Source organism: Akebia trifoliata, chromosome 11 (genome assembly GCF_017979445.1).
Source record: "Akebia trifoliata isolate Shusen 1 chromosome 11, ASM1797944v1, whole genome shotgun sequence".
Taxonomy (NCBI): Eukaryota; Viridiplantae; Streptophyta; class Magnoliopsida; order Ranunculales; family Lardizabalaceae; genus Akebia; species Akebia trifoliata.
Genome location: NC_141385.1, coordinates 34,991,405 through 35,012,174, shown reverse-complemented (window position 1 = coordinate 35,012,174; position 20,770 = coordinate 34,991,405). Strand labels below are relative to the sequence as shown.

General features: G+C 35.4%; 1 pseudogene across 1 annotated transcript; it reads left to right on the top strand.

Annotated features, from left to right (window-relative positions):
* The first annotated feature begins 1,421 nt into the window (after nt 1-1,421).
* LOC147391378 (nudix hydrolase 19, chloroplastic-like) lies at nt 1,422-20,391 on the top strand (annotated as a pseudogene). Its single transcript, XR_015183195.1, has 6 exons — nt 1,422-1,856; nt 2,462-2,602; nt 2,723-2,799; nt 3,068-4,358; nt 7,036-7,150; nt 18,694-20,391. The product of XR_015183195.1 is annotated as a nudix hydrolase 19, chloroplastic-like (transcript).
* The last annotated feature ends 379 nt before the right edge of the window (nt 20,392-20,770 follow it).

The following is a 20,770-nucleotide window of genomic DNA, read 5'->3' as shown; positions in this document are numbered from 1 at the left end:
GGTGACTTGTATGACATTATTATTTTTAATTTGAAATTTGTGGGCTTTTATAAATAGAAATTATTATTTATAAATTGAAGATTTGAATATTATTTATTATTTAAAAATGAATTGTATTTTAATTTTATAAGAAATAATATATTTTATTGTGTTTGATAAGAAATAGGCATTTGAAATATACAAACAATGTATAATATGATTGTAAGGGTAACAAAGACAATTTACCAGCTTCAGCAATGTGTAACAAATATGATTCAACATCTAAACAAACAACTTTTTCAGCACTTAAATTCAACGCTTAATGCTATTCTGCACTTATTTTTTTTCAGTTTAATAAACAGCACTTAAGTGTCCTATCAAGCTACCACCCAAAACTTAGGGACTATTTAGAAATAAATTCTTCCATTAAGGTCCTTTAAGTAATTTTCCCTCCAATTATTGAACCAACCCATTTTGATGGGTTTTGAACTATTTAATGTGTAGTCCATCTTATTAGTTGTATGGACTATGTATAACTTAGACTTGTTTAGACATAGACTTTACCTATCAAAACCGATGCCTGGATTGAAACATACCCCATTTCTATGTCAATGGAGCTAATTTCGATACGTGAGCCCATTTATAAGTTGTAAGGATTTTCTTGTCGTTTACAAAGGCGGGAATCTAAATCAATTCATGTATCAACTGGTGAGTTGCTGAATGAACTAGAGCAACCCATTGAACTCTCCATATGGACTCACTGCTCACATTATCTTACAACTCATAAAGGGAAAAATGGCGGAGATGTAAGTCTTAACACAATCGATCAAGAGAGATGTTGCTACATTACCTAATATTTAGATAATATAAAAATAATAAAAATAAGAGAAAAAAAGATAGATTTAATCACATTAAGAGAGATCAAACCTCCATAACCAAATTCAAGATGGTTAGTCTACAAATTCAAATGGGACTTTTATACTATTTTCTCTGTAAGTTTTGTGATACAAATATGAAAAATTAAATAATAAAAATCTTAATTATCCCTTATAATTTAATCTCTTATTATTTAGATGGTGTTTGATTGCGCTTTTAAATGCAGATTTTTCAACGTTTACCTAAAAAAAATAGCGTTTTTCAAAATTGCGTGTTTGATAACGCTTCCAAAATTCGCGTTTCGATATTTTAAACGCAAATTGAAATAAAAACCGATGTTTTGAAAAGAACGTAACCGGATTTTAAAACGTCAAGTGAAATGACGAAATTACCCTACGTCATATATCATATTTCCACGCACAGTCCGCGATAAAAAACCTCTACTGTCGTTCACCTTATTACACACTCTCTCTCTCATCGTTTTCGACAGCAGCGGCGACCTAACCCCATCGACGACGACGACGTTGTCTTCGTTGTATTGAAACCCATCGATGACGAGGACATAAGCCTTGAACCCAAACCCATATTCTCCAAATTCAGCTCTTGAAACCCTAAAGACCCTAATTTTGGAGAACAACACCCATGAAGGGTCTTCACCGAATTTCAAGGTCTTGCCCCTCAGGAAAGGTAGGCCTTTGGCCTGTTCTTTGGATTCTACCGAAAATTCCCCACCGGTTTGGAATCTGGGTTGGATCAATTTGGCAGATTTCAAGCATATTTTGGAGAATTCTGAATCTCATTTAAGTGCGGATTCGTTCGTCTACCTTGGATCAGAGTTGGAGAATGATACTGTTTATTGGGCGATCGATATGTCGGCCGATGGCGGTTCTGTTCCTGTATTGGATGAGAGACAGTTCTGCTTTGTTGAACTGCGGACTTTAATAGTTGCCACCGATTGGACTGATGATCGTGCAATGGGGGAATTGGCGATTGCAGGTCATGTAAGTGATGCTTTGTGTGAATTTTGGATTTTTAGTTGCATTGAGAGCATTAACAATTTTGAACAAAAAATTAGAAAATTTGGGATTTTTAGTTGCATGAAAGCATTAACAAATTTTAACAAAAATTTAGTATATATGAGATCGCCAAAGATATACTATCTTGATGAGGATGATTTTGTTTTTCTGTTCTATTATGAATTTCATCAATATTTTTAATCAATAATGTCTAGGACACGATTCAGCAATTGGTTTTTCAATCTCTGATTCTACGTAAATGAAGAATTTTAAATTTCTACAAATATTTTTTTACAGGTAGTATTGTTCTTAGATAGGCTAAGATGATGATCATTTAAATCCTGTTTTATAAATCAGAACATAAGTCCAAAATTGAAGCCTGGCAAACTAATTTTACTCCCTGTGGCGTCCAATCCACAAAATCATATTTGGGCATTTGTTGAAATTTTATAGGGATTTTGAGTTGAATTATGGTCACTTTAGAAGTATGGGTGACACTATATAAGTATTGCAAATCCCATTTATAAAGTGCTAAGGTTTGTTAGTGTTGAAAGTTATGTATGGATTATCTTATTTTGACATTAAATCAGGCTAGGGCTCTGCTAGAATGGCACAATATGTCACGCTTTTGTGGGAATTGTGGAGAAAGAACAGTCCCCATAGATGCTGGGAGAAGGAAGCAGTGCTCAAATGAATTGTGCAAAAAGAGAGCTTATCCTCTTGTTGATCCAGTATGTTATGATGCCCACCGCTCTCCTTTGATTTTGATCGGTGTTTGTATTATTTATAGAGTTGAAGCTTTCTATGCTGCGTTGTTTGATGTTGCCCATGTGGGTAACGAATTCTAACAGGTTGTAATTATGTTGGTCATCGATAAAGAAAATGACTGTGCACTTTTATGTGGAGTTGCCTTGCTGGTTTTATTGAGGTATTGTTGTTATTTTCATAATATTTTTCCAATTAAATTGTCAACTCTAAATCTGACATCCGATCCAATACCCCCAAACTTGTAGTTGTTTTAGGCGATTGTGAGTTCTAACTAAGCACCATTTTGATTGCGTTTTTAATATATGTGTATCCACACTTCAATTTAATATTTCTAATTTGTTAAAAAATGGTTAGTAAAAGATTGCATCATTACCATTTAATGGAAGTCTGGGTTGGAGTATTGATATGTAACTTACACTTGTTCTTAGCCAGGAGAAAGCTTGGAAGAGGCTGTGAGGAGAGAGACATGGGAAGAGACTGGTGTTGAAGTGGGCGAAGTTGTCTATCATAGAATTATAAATTTTTAAAAATTAAAATAATTATTTTTATAAATTTTTAATATAAATTTATTATATTTATATATATTTAATGTAATTATATATTTATAAGGGTATTCTGGTAATTTTTGATGCATTCTAGGTGCATTATGTTGGATTGCGTATTATGCAGGTATTTTTATTTATTAGAAAAATTTCATATATCTATTTTTAAGAGGAGATGTTGCCGAAATTTCTATATAATTATAAATTTTTCTATAATTTTTTTTTTTAAATTATAAATATTTTAAAATTAATACAATTATTTTTTTTAATTTTTTATATAATTTTATTATATTTATATATATTTAGTGTAATTATATATTTATAGGGGTATTATGGTAATTTTTGATGCATTCTGGGTGCACTATCAACCTTAAGGGTATTCTGATCATTTTACCCTAATGCAGTAGATTTTAGAAGTTGTATCAAACAATAATTACCAGATTCTGGTAAACTGCACAATACTTTTACAAAGCTCTATCAAACAAGTTTTTTAGTGTTTCAGCTTCTGACAGCAGATTCTGATAGCAGATTCAGGCAGCTGAATCAATCGGGGCCTAAGTTAGCCACATTACACGTAAAAGATAACCATCAAAATCTTACGCTTCCTACTTATTTTCAATTAATACACGTCACTTCGTAAATACGTATCAGATGCAACTCTCTATCAATGGTATTAATTAATTAATTAAATTTTTTTTTTTTTTGAAGTTGTTATATGGGATGGGGTTGGTCTTGTCGAACAATTGATGGAGATGTTCTATTTCAGTGGCGAATTGAGGAGATTGTTCAATGGATTCTAATTTCTAATAAAATAATATGGAAATTTGGGTTTTCTTTTGCGAGAGATGTGAACGAAGATGGTCTTCTGCTTGAATCCAATGTTTGATTTCAACAAGAAGTTTGGCAAAGTGAATCATAGATCAGAGTGGGAGATAAAGAAAAGATCTCAAATTGGTTTTCGTCAAAAGCGGATGGGAATAGTGGAATTGATTGAGTTTCGGTTTTGATAAGAAATGGGTAAGATGGTAATGCAATATTACTGTGAGAGTACGAAGAGGAAAGTGAGTTTGGAGGCCAAGAAATGATGATCAGCCACATTGGAGCAGATTCTGAATCCTTCATCTGAGAATGTATTACATCATACACGGGTCGTTCGATCGATACATGAAGGCTAGAGGTATTTTCTGAATGGGTATTCTTCTTTATATTGTTTGATCTTATTTCTAATATTTATCTATATCTATGTATAAAATGCAAAAGACTTCATGTTGCAAATAAATTCTAGAGTAAACAAGGAGTTTGGATTAGTGTAAGATATATGCTAAATTTAAAAATAAAATTCATCTAGGGAACTTTTAGATGCCATGTGTAGGATCTGAATTTGACTTCAACCCTGTCCATAAGTATGAATAGAGTTTGTAATCTTTCGGGGAGTGTTTAACTAGTCGGTGGTCTTCGGGGAGGTTCTCCTCTTGTTTACTTGTGTACTCTTTAATATTATTTCTTTCATCTAACAAAAAATAAGTAGTCGATCCATTGAAACTAACGAAAGATGCCTTGGATGGGCTTAAGACTCCCTTCTTGACCCCCATCTTTTGGAATGCCAGCGCATATAAGATGTATGTCAAATTTCTGTTATCAATCAAAATCCTTTTTACTTAAGTTTTCGATGGTGGGGCTCACCACGAAGGTGTCGTAGTGGGGGGTTTAATGCCCCTTGCAAGTTTTTATCCAAGAAAGAGAATGCTTTTTCTGCCTCTGCGTGGTCTACCTCTACAATCCACTCCAGGTTGAGAACACCTCTCTAGGTGAGCTATTTTCTTATATTACTCCTATGCACATGAAGAGATTCTCGAGATCGCTCATTGCCTAGTTGTAGAATTACTTTAGCTCTAAGGGTATCTTCTACGACTTGCTTTTGAAGCTTTGGGAGTTGTAGAGGCTCTTCAAACCCCCACCCTGTTACTCTTTTATTTGAAAAGGAAATGCCTTATGTCTGGTTCCTTAGACTGCCCTGATGCTTCTATAGATTTCCTTGATCTTGTGGTTCATTCCATTGACAATAAAAACAGGTTCTAAAAAAATTTAATTTCTACAAACGGTGCTAAAGATATGGGGTGATTTTTTCATCAATCAATCACATCTCGAGATTACCAACAAGACATGGATTTTCTTCGAGGAATCCTTCATTGACTTTGTTATTACCATTGGGAACTAATGTGGTACTTTCTAAGAAGACTTCAATTCTTCAATTAGAAATTAGATAATAAAAAGTCTTTGTTGCAATTCCCTCCCGATTTATAGAGTTTACCTTTTTTCTAACATCTATTTGGCAATTTCCTTTTACAAGCCTCTCCCTGGATCAATTCCATGGTCACAAGATTCATTTTTTTCTAGTCCTTGGATTTATATGCCATTGAATGATCATCCCAGTTACTTTCCCCAAGGACATTAGGCACCACTAGGAGTTGCTCTTATCCTGTCGCGAATATCTTTGTCCATTCATTGAGCAGGGAATGATTTATGAATTGGAGATTATCCCATCCTGTGGTACCACACTTCCTGTCTTTCCCATATTCCTTTCCTTGGGATCTTTTCTCATCCCGTCCATAGCTAATCTCGTGTGACACATATTCGAACTTGATTAGGTGCATATTTTTGTTCATACATTGATGATGATGTTTTTCCTGATGTTTCATGTCATGTTGTGCCCCAATTGGTTCACCCTACAATTTGGGTCCTACAATGTAAAGAGTAAATATTGAGAAGTAAAACATTTTATTGTGACATTTTCTTATATAGCATTCAGGGATTATCTCTTCTTGCGGTACTTACTAAAAAATAAAAAAAATAAAAAAAAATCTCATCTTGAAGTACTACACTTCTTTTCTTTGCCGGATTTCTTTGCTCTAGATCTCTTCTAATCTCATCCGCAATGGATCTCACGATGGCACATGTATGAACCTGATTATGTGCATATTTTTTTGCTCATACACTGATGATGATGATGTTTTCCAATATGTTTCATGTCGTGTTGTGCACCAATTAGCCCACCCTACAATCTAGGTCCTACAAAGTTAATGGTAAATATTGGAAACCCAAACATTTTACTTTGGTATTTTCCTATATAGCGTTGTTAAGATTTTAGGTAGAGCTATCTCTCAGTTCTCAAGCACTACCACCCTTGAGATGTGAAGTGACTTTGTCCAAGCCCATTTGGGCTGAAATTCCTCGAGCCAGGCCCAATCTGTGAGACATTGGCAAGCCTAAGATTTGCTCATTAAAACAGTTTACTGAATTCAAAGGCTTTTTCTTTGAGGATTTTATGTATACGTGGGAGTTGGCTTGTAAAGGGAGAGAGAAGTAGTTGTTGTATTTGGCGCTCTTGGTGCCATTATTTGGTGTTGCCATGCTTATTGGTCTGTCACCCACCAAGCCGAAAAAATGAGTTCTCCGTTGACCTATTTATTTCTGAAGGCCTAAATGTATACCTTGGTATGGCCCAGCTCATAAACCTATTGGTGCAGTTAAACCTAGTAGCAAGCTTGCCAGGGATAGAACCTGGCCCATTCCTTTGAAGGCCTTACGTCTACCTTCACATTCTTTATTAGGTGACATTCACTTTCCACAATGTACCGATGCACCTAAGTTATAGTAATTCTCTCTTCGCAATTGTATATGACTATGCTCCTTGCAAGTTCTTTACGAGTAATTGGAATACTCATCTTACTGTAGGCTAGGGAAGTTCGAGTACCTTTACTAGATAATGGTCAACTGATGCTCTCTTCTTAGCAGTATTCCATAACTTATCTTTAACACTATTATTTCATGTTTTTTAGCCCTTTCTTTTGCAGTTCAGCTATTTGCCTCGTCATCTTTAAGTCCTTATCTTCAGAACGTTTACTGCATCTTAATGTCAACAAATAAGCTACCATTTCATATTGTATGTTGATGTTCTTACAGAATAAGGTAACAAATCCAGTTTTTACATGTTTAATAGCTTCATCTTTCGTCACAAATTATTTCTCAAAGAGATCTTGATGTTGATAATTATGAAATGTAGAATGATTCGTATTCTCTACTACTGATTTGTTTTGAAAGTACTTGAAGTGAGACAAATTCGCCACTTTTATTGTTCAAAAGTAGGTTATTTTTCCATATCTTAGGCCTGGTGTACTTTTTTCTGTTGCATTCTTTCGAATGTTGTACTTGTGAGTATACTCATACACCCTTGAACTTTGCATATAGTGTACACGTTGCATTTATGTAAATGAAATTGAAAATAACCTTCTTTACTTTTGTTGCTTCACAAATACTAAGATAATTATAATGACCAAATGTTATTCATTATCAAGATTTGATTATCAATTAAGAAGGAGAAATTGAAGAGGATATTGCCCACTGTATTAGAGTTGGGTAAGCAAAGTGTGGATGGGTTTCTATACTGTTATATGGCCGGCACATACTAAAAAATGTTACAAGACAGTAATAAGATGAACTATCTTTATGAAGAATTTGGGTGGCCAAGAAACAATGTGTAGCAAAGATGTAGATGTTGAGATGTATGAATGGACAGGCAGAAAAGGAAAAAAAATATGAAATGGGAAAATTCAAGGAATCTAGAAGCAATTTTGATGGGCATAAAATGAAGGAATCTTGAATAAGGTGGTTTGGGCATCTACATAAAGGATTACTGATAAAATCAGTGAGGAGGATATTTTCTTGCAGGTCGAAAGCTCTAAATAGGTGAAGGGAAGTGTGGGAATGATGTGGGATTGAGGTAGTAGAAAAATATTTTAAAAAATAGGCCTCAATAGAGAATGTATCTCTAGATTATTTTCCAACTTGGTTTGTTTTTGTTACTGTTTTTTTGTGTTTTTTCTCTTGTTTTTGTTTCTCCTTTGTTGTTTTTCTTGTTTTTGTACCCTTTTGATGACTCTTTGTCCTCCATCTAATAAAGTTCTTTGGTTATCCCAAAAAAAAAAAACTTGGTAAGTTGGTGACACTTGTGAGTGGTAATACCACGGACATGAGTTCAAAACCCTGCCTTTACCCTTATTTAAAAAAAAAAAAAAACAATAAACTATAGATTTTCATACTGGTGAAACATGATCCATGTGGCCAACACACCCTTTGAAGTATCCTTCTGCACTTCCTCTCCTTAATCTCCATACCTTGCAGGATAGATTGAACCACGATTTCTTTTGGAATAGGAGTGATCCCAAAAGGTGCACCTTGTTGATTGGAAGACTGAATGTCATTCAAAAAACAATCTTGGGCTGTGATTTTGTACTAAGTTTGCGAACATGGAAGGGAGTGGGAATCTGGGTTGGGAAAGCAAGGAGCTGAAAATCTTACTATGGTTGGGCTTTGTTGAGAGGTATTCATGAGGTGTTGCCTGGATTTTGGAAAAGTGTAATATCTACATGAAGAGAATATGAAAAAGTTCACTTATGGGAAGATTGTTTCTATGGAAAGTCTCCTCTTAGTATCCAATTTTCAAATCTTTATTTCAGTTCTAATAAGAAAATCAAACAATTCAAAAGTTAATCGTTTGGACAAATGGTGAGGCCTCTTGGGATTTGGGTTCTATGAGAAGTTTCAATGATCGGGAGGTTGATTTGATCTCTGACCTTATAGTCACTTAATTGATTCTTTTTTCCCCTCGAATGATAACCATCATATTTTGATGAAGAGTCATGATGGAATCTTGTCCCGCATATCGTTTTGCTCTTCTTTAGCCCACTTGCCATATTTCATCTTCCTAGCTTCAGCTATTTGGGGTCCTAAAAATATCTCATCTAAGGTTGCGTTTTCATTTGGACTATGACTTTAGACAAGATTATTTTTTATTGGTACTTTAGACAAGATTTTGATGGTGGACCTTATGATCTATCACAGGATAATCTTTATCAATTTTTTGCTAGCTATGGAAAACAAGTAGTGAGTCTATTAATCACCTCCCTATTCAATGTTAATTCAGTCACATTATTTGGTTGAATTTTATTAATCTTTTTGGGATCAATTGGATATTTCCTCGACTATTTGGTTATCTTTTTCAAAGTTGCTAGGCCATAGCCTTTTTCTTCAAGAAGCGAATTTAAGGAGTATGAATCCTTTTGCAGTTTGTTAGGGCATCTGGAAGGAGAGAAAAAGATAGGTTTTTGAAGAGATAGTAGCTGAATCATGAGGTCATTATTCGCATTCATGGCCTCATTTTCTTTTGGTGTAAATTGTGCAATGAATTCAAGGGCTTATTTTCCGAGAATCTCGTTTTCAGGTGGAAACTTATGTGTAAGGTTGATTTGTAGTTGCACCATTGCTTCTTTCTTCCATTTCTCTTTTTCTTTGTTGTTTTCTCTTCACTCCATTTTTTTAATCTTGGAAGGCCTCCTTTGTGTTTTTTCCTTTGCTTGGTGAAATTTACTCTCATCAAAAAGTAAGAAAGAAAATATTAATGTGGCCAAGATAAGGTGTTAAGAGTGACAATGATAACTTTAAATTTTATTAGTGTTGTATATCTCATCTTCTATATTGTTCTTGGATCAATTTCGTTGCAATTGGTACAGAGCCCCTAGGTTTGATCAAGTGCGAACGCTACTCTTTGGTTACAATTCTTTGTTTCTATTGTACTCTTTTATTATTGTGTAGAGCTAGAAAAGTTTTTAATTTTTATTGGCATTTTAATCTACAAAATCACATCCCTTATTAGATTGTTGGTCTGACAAAGCAGTAGCTAATTCTTGAAACACCAGCGAGATAAACTGTTTTTCAAACAAATGGCTTTCTAGATACCTTCTTTGAAGGGAAGAGGTACTATCTCCCCATAGGTATTTGAATTAGATGATATTATATGGGAGGCTAAAACTTGATAGAAAGTTTTAACCAAGATTCTAACCTTTGACCATTTAGAATTTGAGCAGGCTAATACTCAAAGGAGTTTGAGCAGTGGTTTCTCATGGACAACTTAAAAATGTCTTCTTATTTGGATGTGTTGGAGTACTAGAAGAGGCCATACTCAAATGAGTTTGAGCAATGGTTTTTTGGGAAATTTAGAGTTTGACGAAATGACAGTGGACCAGAGTGGATCTTTGAAAAGGAATATTATTTGGAACTATTTTAGGATGAGTAACGAGAAAGCTCCAAGTATAGATGGATTTTTTATGGAATTCTTAAAGGTATATTGGGACATCATCAATGAAGTCCTTTTGTTGATAATTGTTGTTTTTTGTGTGGAAGACATTCTTGCCTATGACTTAAATATTTCTTTTGTAACTCTCATTCCAAAGAAATACGGAGTGGAAGACATTGCTAACTTTTGAACCATTTGCTCCATGTACAAAGTGATCTTGAAACTATTGGCAGTAATACTGATGTAATAGAAAATAACATTATTATGATTAATTCTTGTTTTGAGCCAAAATATTTTATTTATAATGAATTTTTACAATGAAATAATAAATAATAGTGATAAGAAGCAATAAGATCAATGTTGGAACAAGAAAATATGAGTTTTTTATGGTAAAAGATAGATTCCACAATCTGATTATTGCAGAAAAATACTGAAAAATTATTTACAAAGATTTATATTAAAGTATCTATACTATAGTTACAACAATCCTAAAATGTTTACTCGAGCAAATTAGTAGAGAACTTTATGACACTAGTTTAGGAAGACATTTTGGTAAGGGCCAAAGATGTATAAGGATGTGGAAAAATTGGTGAAGAGGGGTCAAATTTGTCAATTTGGTAATGGAACTTCATAGGTTTGTACACTCCATTACGAATACCAGAAGCTCCTTGGGTTCATATTAGCATGGATTTTGTGTTGGAACTTTCAAATACAACAAAGGGCATGATTTCATTTTTGTTGTGGTGAACCTTTTCTCCAAGATGGCACATTTCTTTCCATGTTCCAAGATAGTTGATGCTACATAGATCGTTGATTTATTCTTTCGAGAAATGGCAAGGTTTCATGGGGTACCGAGTTTTATTGTTTCCGATAGAGATGTTAAGTTCATGGGGCACTTTTGGAGGACTTTATAGAGAAGATTTAGAATTGAACTGAAGTATTCTGGCACATGCCATCCACAAATAGAAGGTTAAACGAAGTTAGTTAATTGAAGCTTTGGTAACGTGAAGATGTGGGATTCCATTATACCGCAAGCCGAATTTGCCTTCATTAGTTCAGTGAATAGGACTATAAAGAAGACACACTTTGAAGCAGCTTATGGACTCAAGCATCAACATGTTCTTGATCTAATATTGCTACCACAAGAGGCTTGGAGAGTGGTGATGGAGGGGCTTTTGCAAATCATATCAAAAGAGTTCATGAGGAGGTGAATGCATTGATCAATACTAGTAACAAGTCTTACGCAACAACAACCAGCTAACATCAGCAAGCCAAGGATTTTGAAGAGGGTGATATGATGTTAGTACATTCAAGGTAGAACAGATTTCCTAAGGGGACCTACTATAAGCTAAAGTCAAAGACGTTTGGGCCTTGCAAGGTGTTGTAGAAAATTAGCTCAAATGCTTATATGTTAGAGTTGCCACTAGATTTGCAAATTAGCCCTATTTTCAATGTATCTGACTTGTATTCGTTTGAGGGGTTTGATGGAGAAGTAATTTCAACAACTGATTTCAGGTTTAACAACTTCCAAAGGCGCAAACTAATGTTGTTGAAGATATATTGAAGGTCAAAGAGGTGAAATCAAGGAGGGGTAGTTAGTATAGGTGATTTTTAGTGAAATGGTTGGGCAAACTGACTAGTGAAAACGTGGATTGCTGAGGAGAACAAAGAAGAATTTTAGAAGAGAAATCTCAAGTCTCATAATGAGAGCTTGGTATATATTTATAACCCATAATAAGGGAATGGACATAAATGTCCTTACACAGAAAGAATAGAAATAAATTGATATAAGTCAAACTAGAAGGAACAAACTAGAATTAACTATCCTAATATTTCCAATACTCCCCCTCAAGCTGGGGCAAATATATCAACTAGGCCCAGCTTGGCAAGATGAGAGTTTGTGACGGAAGGTCCAATAGACTTTGTAAGCATATTAGCTAGTTGATTTGAAGAAGAAACAAAGATTGTCTTAAGTGCACCAGATCGAACTTTCTCCCTGAGAAAGTGAACATGAACCTCGATGTGCTTAGTCATTTCGTGAAGGACTGAGTTAGATGCAAACATGATAGCAGATTTGTTGTCACAGAACAACGAGGAGGAACCACCAGTAGGAAATCCCAACTCTGTTAGCAAAGATCTAAGCTAAAGAAGCTCACATGTACCAAGGGCTATAGCACAATACTTAGCTTCAGCAGAGGAATGAGAAACCACACTTTGTTTCTTACTTTTCCACGAGATAAGATTACTACTATAGAACGTACAGAAACCAGATGTAGATCTCCTATCTATAAGAGAACCCACATAATCAACATTAGTGAAACATGATAGATGTGGCCGAGCAGTAGACGAATAAATAAGCCTAGACCATGACGAAATTTCAAGTAGCGAAGGATATGATACACGACATCAAGATGAGAGGTACGCGTAGCATTCATAAACTGACTGACTACACTAACTGCAAAGGTCAATTCAGTCTAGTGTTAGTCAGATAAATCAAACGGCCTATGAGTCTCTGGTAAGATGAAGGATCAGATAAAAGTTCTCCAGATTCAGCATGAAGGCGATGATTCTGATCCATTGGAGAAGAGGCAGGACGACAACCAAGCATACCAGTGTCTTGAAGAAGATCTAATGTATATTTATGTTAAGATAACGAAATACGACGGCGTGAGCGGGTTACCTCTAACCCCAAAAAGTACTTGAGGGGACTTGTCCTTAACCTCAAAAGTATTACCCAACTGCCTTTTAACCCTGTCAATCTACTGTGCATCATCTCCAGTTACTATAATATCATCCACATAACCAAGATAATGGTATTGCGGCCATCTACTCTTTGTCGAATAATACAAGTATGGTCAGAGTGGCATTTGAAAAATCTCATAGATAAAATGACCTCAGAGAAACGTTGGAACCAGGCTTGCGGAGATTGCTTTAGGCCATATAGAGATTTGAGAAGACGACATACTTTCTTTTAATACTCCTCCTGAAGACGAAACTTAGGAGAGGGATTCATATAAATGACCTCTGTCAGATCACCATTTAAAAAGGCATTCTTCACATTAAGTTGGTGAAGAGGCTATGAATGACAGGCCGCTAAAGAGATAAGTAAACAGACAGTAGATAGTATGGTTACAGGGGCAAATGTGGTTCCAAAGTCCTTTTCCAGAGTCTGCGTAAATCTCTTAGCGACGAGTCGAGCCTTGTAGCGATTAACAGTACCATCTGCGAGATACTTGACTGTGAAAATCCATTTACAACCAATAGTCCGCTCTCCAGACGGAAGAGAAACAAGTTCCCAGGTGTGATTCTTCTACAATGCATTCATCTCAGTAGTCATGGTTCTAATCCACATAAGATCACATAAAGCCTCAGATATAGACCAAAGAACCCGAATAGAGTCTGTAATGGCTCGATATAAAAGAGAAAGAGCCTGATAAGAAATAAACTGGGCAATAGGGTGATCAGTAACACACCCTCGCTTACCTTTGCGAAGTGCAATAGGTAAGTGAGAGTCAGAAATAGAAGGAATAGGCGTAAATGTAGAAGGGGGTATATCTGAGAAGGTTGGCAAAGTTTGAGAGGGGGGAGGGTGACGAGAGTAAACCTGTAGCGGTGGCGAAGACGAAGATGGAGAGAAAATTGGAGATGGTAACACTATTGGAGAAGAATCCTGCAAAGGAGAAGAGTCTTACAAAGAATGTGATATTCAAAGAATGAATAATACGATGAGTGAGGGGATCATAGCACCGATATCCCTTTGACATAGAAGACTAACCTAAGAAGACACAACGGGTAGCTTTGTCATCTAGTTTGGTGCGATGAGGAGTTCTATCCTGAACAAAGCAGGTGTACCTAAAAACTCTAGGTGTAATAGGGAAGAGATTGCTATCAGGTCGAAGAATATGAAGAGGCACTTGTCCCCCTAAAGTGCGGTTCGGAACACGATTCAGGAGGAAAGCAGCAGTAAGAACTATCATATTCTAATATGACTTGGGAACATGCATCCTTCACAGAAGGCAACGGACGATGTTCATGAGATGGCGATTCTTACGTTTCGCCACCCCGTTTTACTCAGGAGTGTATGGGCAGGTTAACTGGTGAAGCATACTATGCTCATGGAGATGGGATCGAATCCCATCAGAAATATATTCCCTGCCATTATCTGTTCTAAGAGATTTGACGGTAATGTTGTATTGAGTTTTTCTTTTGGCTCTGATACCAAGAAGAATTTTAGAAGAGAAATCTCAAGTTTCATAATATGAGAGCGTGATATATATTTATAACGCATAATAAGGGAATGGACATAAATGTCCTTACACATAAAGAATAGAAATAATAGAAATAAATTGATATAAGTCAAACTAAAACTAACTATCCTAATATTTTCAATAGACAATTGATACTGAGACACACATGTTGAAGTTGTGTAAGACTTTCTCGCCGGAGTCGAGTTCTTCCCAATCTGGAGGGATTGATGTAGGAGCATCCAAAAAACTTTAAAAACCAAGCGGGCTTAGTTTGGGCTCTAGTTAGATTGGATGTTAAATTTTAATTTATTTTTATTATACTTGTGGAGTATTTTCTGTTTTATGCTAGTTTTATACATAGTAGTTTTTCTCATAGTCTTTTTCAAATAGTCATGTGTTAGTCATGTGAGTTTAAGTATCTTGAAGAGTTAGGATTACGGGCGGAGCTAGTAAGGAGCTGGTGGGGGCAATTGCCCCCACATAACTTTGAGACACCCCTATATTTTCAATTAATTACATGCCCCATTTGTCCCCACTCCCTCACCTCTCTCCCCATTTGCCCCCACACCCTCACCTCCCTCCAATTTTTGCCCCCCCCCCCCCCCCCTCCTTTAATTTTTTGTTGATGATATTGCCTCTTGATCGGGCCTTCTCATATACTAATTGAAAATGACCTAAATATCATTTTCTTCAACTTCTAACCAAAAACCTCTGAATTTCTCCCTAAAACCATTCATCTTCAAGTTCTTCAACTATACAACTAACCATAGTTTGCCCCCACTACAAGAAAATCCTGACTCCACTCTTGAATGGCTAAACAGGATCCTCAAACACCGACAAGTTCAATAAGCAACAATGTCTGCAATTGCAATGAATATAAACGACATGCAACATAAATTCAAATTGTTGATCATAGTAGGAATTTATCCTCACTGATGGAGTTAATAATGTTTCTTGAACTTGACACATAAAACCATGATGAAATCTTGGGAAGATGTAAATGGGTTTGGCAAGCCACATAAACCCTTGGGCTTGGCTTCCTTTGAACTGTCCAGGGGTGGAGCTAGTAAATAGCTGATGGGGGCAATTGCCGCCACAGAACTTTGAGACATCCCTATATTTTCAACTAATTACATGCACATTTGTCCCCACTCCCTCACCTTTCTCCCCATTTGCCCCCACACCCTCACCTCCCTCCAATTTTTGCCCCCCCTTCTATTTTTTGTTGATGACATTGCCTCTTTGACCGGGCCTTCTCATATACTAATTGAAAGTGACCTAAATATCGTTTTCTTCAACTTCTAACCAAAAACCTCTAAATTTCTCCCTAAAACCATTCATCTTCAAGTTCTTCAACTATACAACTATCCATAGTTTGCCCCCACTACAAGAAAATCTTGGCTTCGCCACTGGTTAGGATTAACATGTTATTAATTTGATCGAGGGGTAAGGTGCTAGGGCTATTGTAAGCCTAGTATAAATCCTTTATTATGAATCTTTGTAAGCAGTTTTTCAGTATTTTTGTAGAAATCAGATTGTGGAGTCTATCTTTCCCTAGAAACGTATATTTTCTTGTTCCAATAGTGATCCTATTGCTTCTTATCACTATTTTATGTTATTTTTCTTCTATAAATTCATTATAAGTGAAATATTTTGACTCAAAACAGCAATTAATCACAGACTTGTGATTTTTTATTGCACCAAAGACTCAAATCGGAAATTGGGTTGGTGGTTGGCCAAGAACAAGGAGCATTTATTAGATATTGACAAATTCCTGATGGGGGTATTTATAGCATTTATCAGAGATCGAGGACGTTCAAAACTGTGTTAATTGATTTGGAGAAAGTCTACAATCAAGTGAATTGGGAGTTTCTAAGGTACTTTTTGGTCAAGATGGGTTTTGGTTAGAGGTGGTCTATCTGAATTATGATATGTGTATCGTCCCTTTCCTTCTCGATCCTTATGTATATAGCCATTGTGAATAGTTTATGAGTTTGTAGGGTTTACGACAGAGTGACCCTTTATCTCCTTTCCTCTTATTAGTGGCAAAATCTTTTGGCAAACTAATATTGAAAAACCTTTCAGGTTTTGAGGTTATACAAAGGGTTCAATGATTTCTCACTTACAGTGTGCAGATGATGCACTGGCCTGTCTTGATGCTTCTATGGATCGTATTAGGTTTTTTGGAAGTCTTCTATGTTTCTCCAAATCATTGTTATTTTTTACCCAATACAGCCGTATTCATGTCTTTGAAATGCCTTAAGACCTCTTCAACCTTGAAGAGGATATACTCTATCCTATCCAACCAAGTGAAATTTGGAGTCCTTACTACTGTTCCACAAAAAATATTTGACTTGTGGAGACTGGCTTGAGGAGTGGAAATTTACTTCTAATAAAAGCATGTTGTCTAGTTTACCAATTTACTTGTTCTCATTCCTATGTGCATAGCAAATAAACAAAAGATAGGCCCTGTTTCAAAAACCACAATTAGTTGATGTTTTCTAGATATGTCATTGAATGGAATAGTTAAGGCAAGACACTGTTGCCCAAAAAAGAGAGACCTTCCAATTCTCTCTAACTTTTCAATATAAAAAACTAAAGTGAAATGCTGCAATATATTGAGATCAATGCAGATATCATGGTAACGAATAGCTTTGACGGGTCAAAATAAAATAAAATAAAGAAAAGGTGAGCTATCAAGTAAAGATGCATGCATTGCACGGAAGTACATGGAGTTCAATGAAGATAATATGGTGAGAGAATGCTTAGACAGGTGAAACGTGAGTAAGGACTGTCATGCTAGGATCCAAGCATTACAATCTTAGGAATTACATAATATTGTTAACTTAAAATATGTTTTAATTAATGAAGTGGTCGATGCCATTGAAAAGGGGAGTCAAACCGTGGACCACAATACCATATTGTTGTGGCGAGACTTATTCTCTAAAGTGGAGCTTTTCACCAGCTATCTCACCCTTAAGTTTTGGGCATGGTGCAATATCACCCTCTTTGAAGAAAAAAAGAGGGGTCCAAAAGCATTGTACGGCACATGAAACCTTTATGGTCCCCACATTTTATTCGGTCAAATTTGCTTGTCATTTATTTGAAAATATAGTATTGTTGGCTGATCAAAATCTATCAAGGAAAAAAATATTATCAGCACATTGAATGGAGAGCATGCATGGTATAATCTGTCTATAAAAGGAAAAGACGATCTTTATAACACTGCACATGACATGGAAACTTTGGGGTCCCCACTTTTTTTTTTTTTTTTGGTCAATGCTGCAGGTAGGTTATTTTTAAAATCTAGTACCATTCGAACATGAATTGAGAGAGCACATTAGTTCAGTAGCCCAAGTATTGCTCTTACATTAATCCCCTTAACTTTATTTCCCTCTTACCTTGTCTCAACCTTTTCCATCTTTGGTATCTTGAACCATTATGTAATGTTAAAAAATCCATTAAGTTCAGGAAAATAGAAGAGCTCGGTCCAATTATAGTTATAGGGCACATTGAAAATCATCAAAGGATTAGGAAAAAAGAGAGTAGAAAATTATCAAAGCATGCCGAGAATTTCTTGTTTCCTAGAGCAGCGGACTTTGACCGCACATGTCAAGCCACTTGTCCTTGTCCTATGCCATGCTTCACTTTTTTTTTTTAAATACCATGGACCAGTTTTTTTTTGTTATTTTTGCCATGCCAGAAGTATTAAATCTTTAATATTGCAAAGATTGTTATAGTGAAACATTGATTCATTTATATAACTTCGTTCACAAATCAAATTAAAAAATTGTTACTAATTAAGAAAATAACCTAGAGAAAATTGGGAAATAAGATAGTTTTAATGCGTGCAGATCCAAAACTAGTGTTGGTATTATATCTTTTGGATAGGGATACACTGGGTATGTTAAATTGTTTGAGTTTCATTGCTTATCCACATGGATTGATCTCTTTTTTGGGCTGCATTTCATTTTTATTATTAATTATTGCTTTCATTTATTTTCCCATTCTATTACTAATTCTATTGTTTCTTATTCTTGTTGTTATATTCATCTTGAATTCTCTTGAACTCTTTTTTTGATACTACTGGCTCTGAATAGCTTATCTTGCAATATTTTGTAAAAAAAATTCAGGTATGCTGCATTTTGGAAAAACCCCTTTGTTATATCTGCTATTCAAGATTAAGGGGAATAAATTGTCTATGTTCCTCCTGGCAATGTGCAAGATTGAACTTAGTGATATAACGCCATGGCAAGAGAGTTATTAGTGAAAGCAGGTACAATCTTTGGATCCCATATGAATGCACCTTTAGTAGATAAATGCTCATGCTAGAATGATTAGTTAAAAGTAAAATAGGATCACCAAAACTTTTTTTTGGATAGATGGGTTAACCAAAACATAGGAATGTATATTCTTGGAAAGATGGGTAAAAGCCCAAAGTAAAATACAGCTAGACATTTAGACCAATGAAGATAAAATGGTAACAAAAAGCCCTAGCAAGTCAAAATGAAACAAAGTTGAAGTATCGTGTTATGATGCAAGCATCACATGGTAAGACACTGAGATCGACAAAGATAACATTGTAAGAAAGAACTTAGACAGAAAAAACGTCGAAAAGGGTATGTATCATGTTAGGCTGCAAGCATCGTAATGTTAAGAAATTGTGAAACTGTACACTTGCACATTATTGTGTTAAACAATTGAGTGTTGATGCCAAAGAAAGGGGTTATTTCAGTGCAGGCAGAGATAGGCATAAAAAGTATGGACCACAGTACTGTAATGTTGTATATACAAATTTATTCTCTGAAGTGGAACTCTACACTGTCAACCTCACTCCTAAGTCAAACTAAGAGAAATTCAGCCAATTTGTTCTTATGTGCAATGGTACAATATTGTCCTTCATAAAGAAAGGAAAAAAAAAAGGGGTGTGATCCCGGATGGCACTGCTGAGCACATGAAACATTTGGGGTCCCCACTTCTTTTTTGTTTGTGTTGCAAGAAATTTATTTTGAAAATCTAGTACCATTAGCGTGTGAAATGGATAGCATGGAGGATACAATCAACCTCTATAAAAAAAATAGGAAAAGCAAAGAGAATCCAAATTACACTGCACGACACATGGAGCCTTTGGGGTCCCCACTTTCTTTTAAATGTTGCATGTAGTTTATTTTGAAAATCTAGTACTATTAGTACATAAAATGGAGAGCATGAGTTTATTAACAATATATTTTTACCTACACACAAACTCATTTGTTTATTTTCATATTTACCCTGATTTCACTTGTTCACCTTTTTTTGTTTTGTATCTTTGATGTATAAATTGCAAAATTTTTGGGGTATTGGAAGATTATGAGTCAAATTACAGGGCAATCAATTCAAATGTATGGGGCACTCATGAATGACGAAACGGGACTCACTCCTTCAACCTTGCAAATCTAACGACCCTCCATCTCATTTGAATTTTTTAGTAGAAAATCATTGAAGTACGCTTTGTTCTTTTTCTTTTCTTGTTTCCTTTTTCAAGAAACATAGGTCATTGACTAGCCTTTATGAGGGTTCTGCAGATTACTTCATGTGTTTCAAAATATGAACAGATACCAATGGGCTTGGCTGGCATCTTTTGTTTTAGACTCTCAACCTTTACTACTTAGTGATTACTGTAATGAAGAGTGAAGGACACTGGAAAACTTTTCTAGATACTTCAACAAAATGTACTTTTCAGTATAATTTCTTTTCGAGATACTTCAACAAAATGTACTTTTCAGTATATAATTCGTTCCTAAGAAATTCCAAATTGTTTCCTTTTAAGACAATGCTAATATATTCATTTATAGTGATACTGCTCAAGCATATTTATTAATGGTTTGATACAACCCTAGATAAGGTTGAATGGGTAAACAGGATCCTCAAACACCGACAAGTTCAATAAGCAACAATGACTGCAACTGCAATGAATATTATCGACAAGCAACAGAAATTCAAATGGTTGATCATAGTTGGAATTTATCCTCACTGATGGAGTTAATGTTTCTTGAACTTGACACATAAAACCATGGCGAAATCTTGGGAAGATGTAAATGGGTTTGGCAAGCCGCATAAACCCCGGGCTTGGCTTCCTTTGAACTGCAGATATATGTGTCCGATCTTTGGGAGTCAACGAAGAGGTCTGGACCCAACATTTAATAGGTCCAATCTAGGAGATCTGAACAA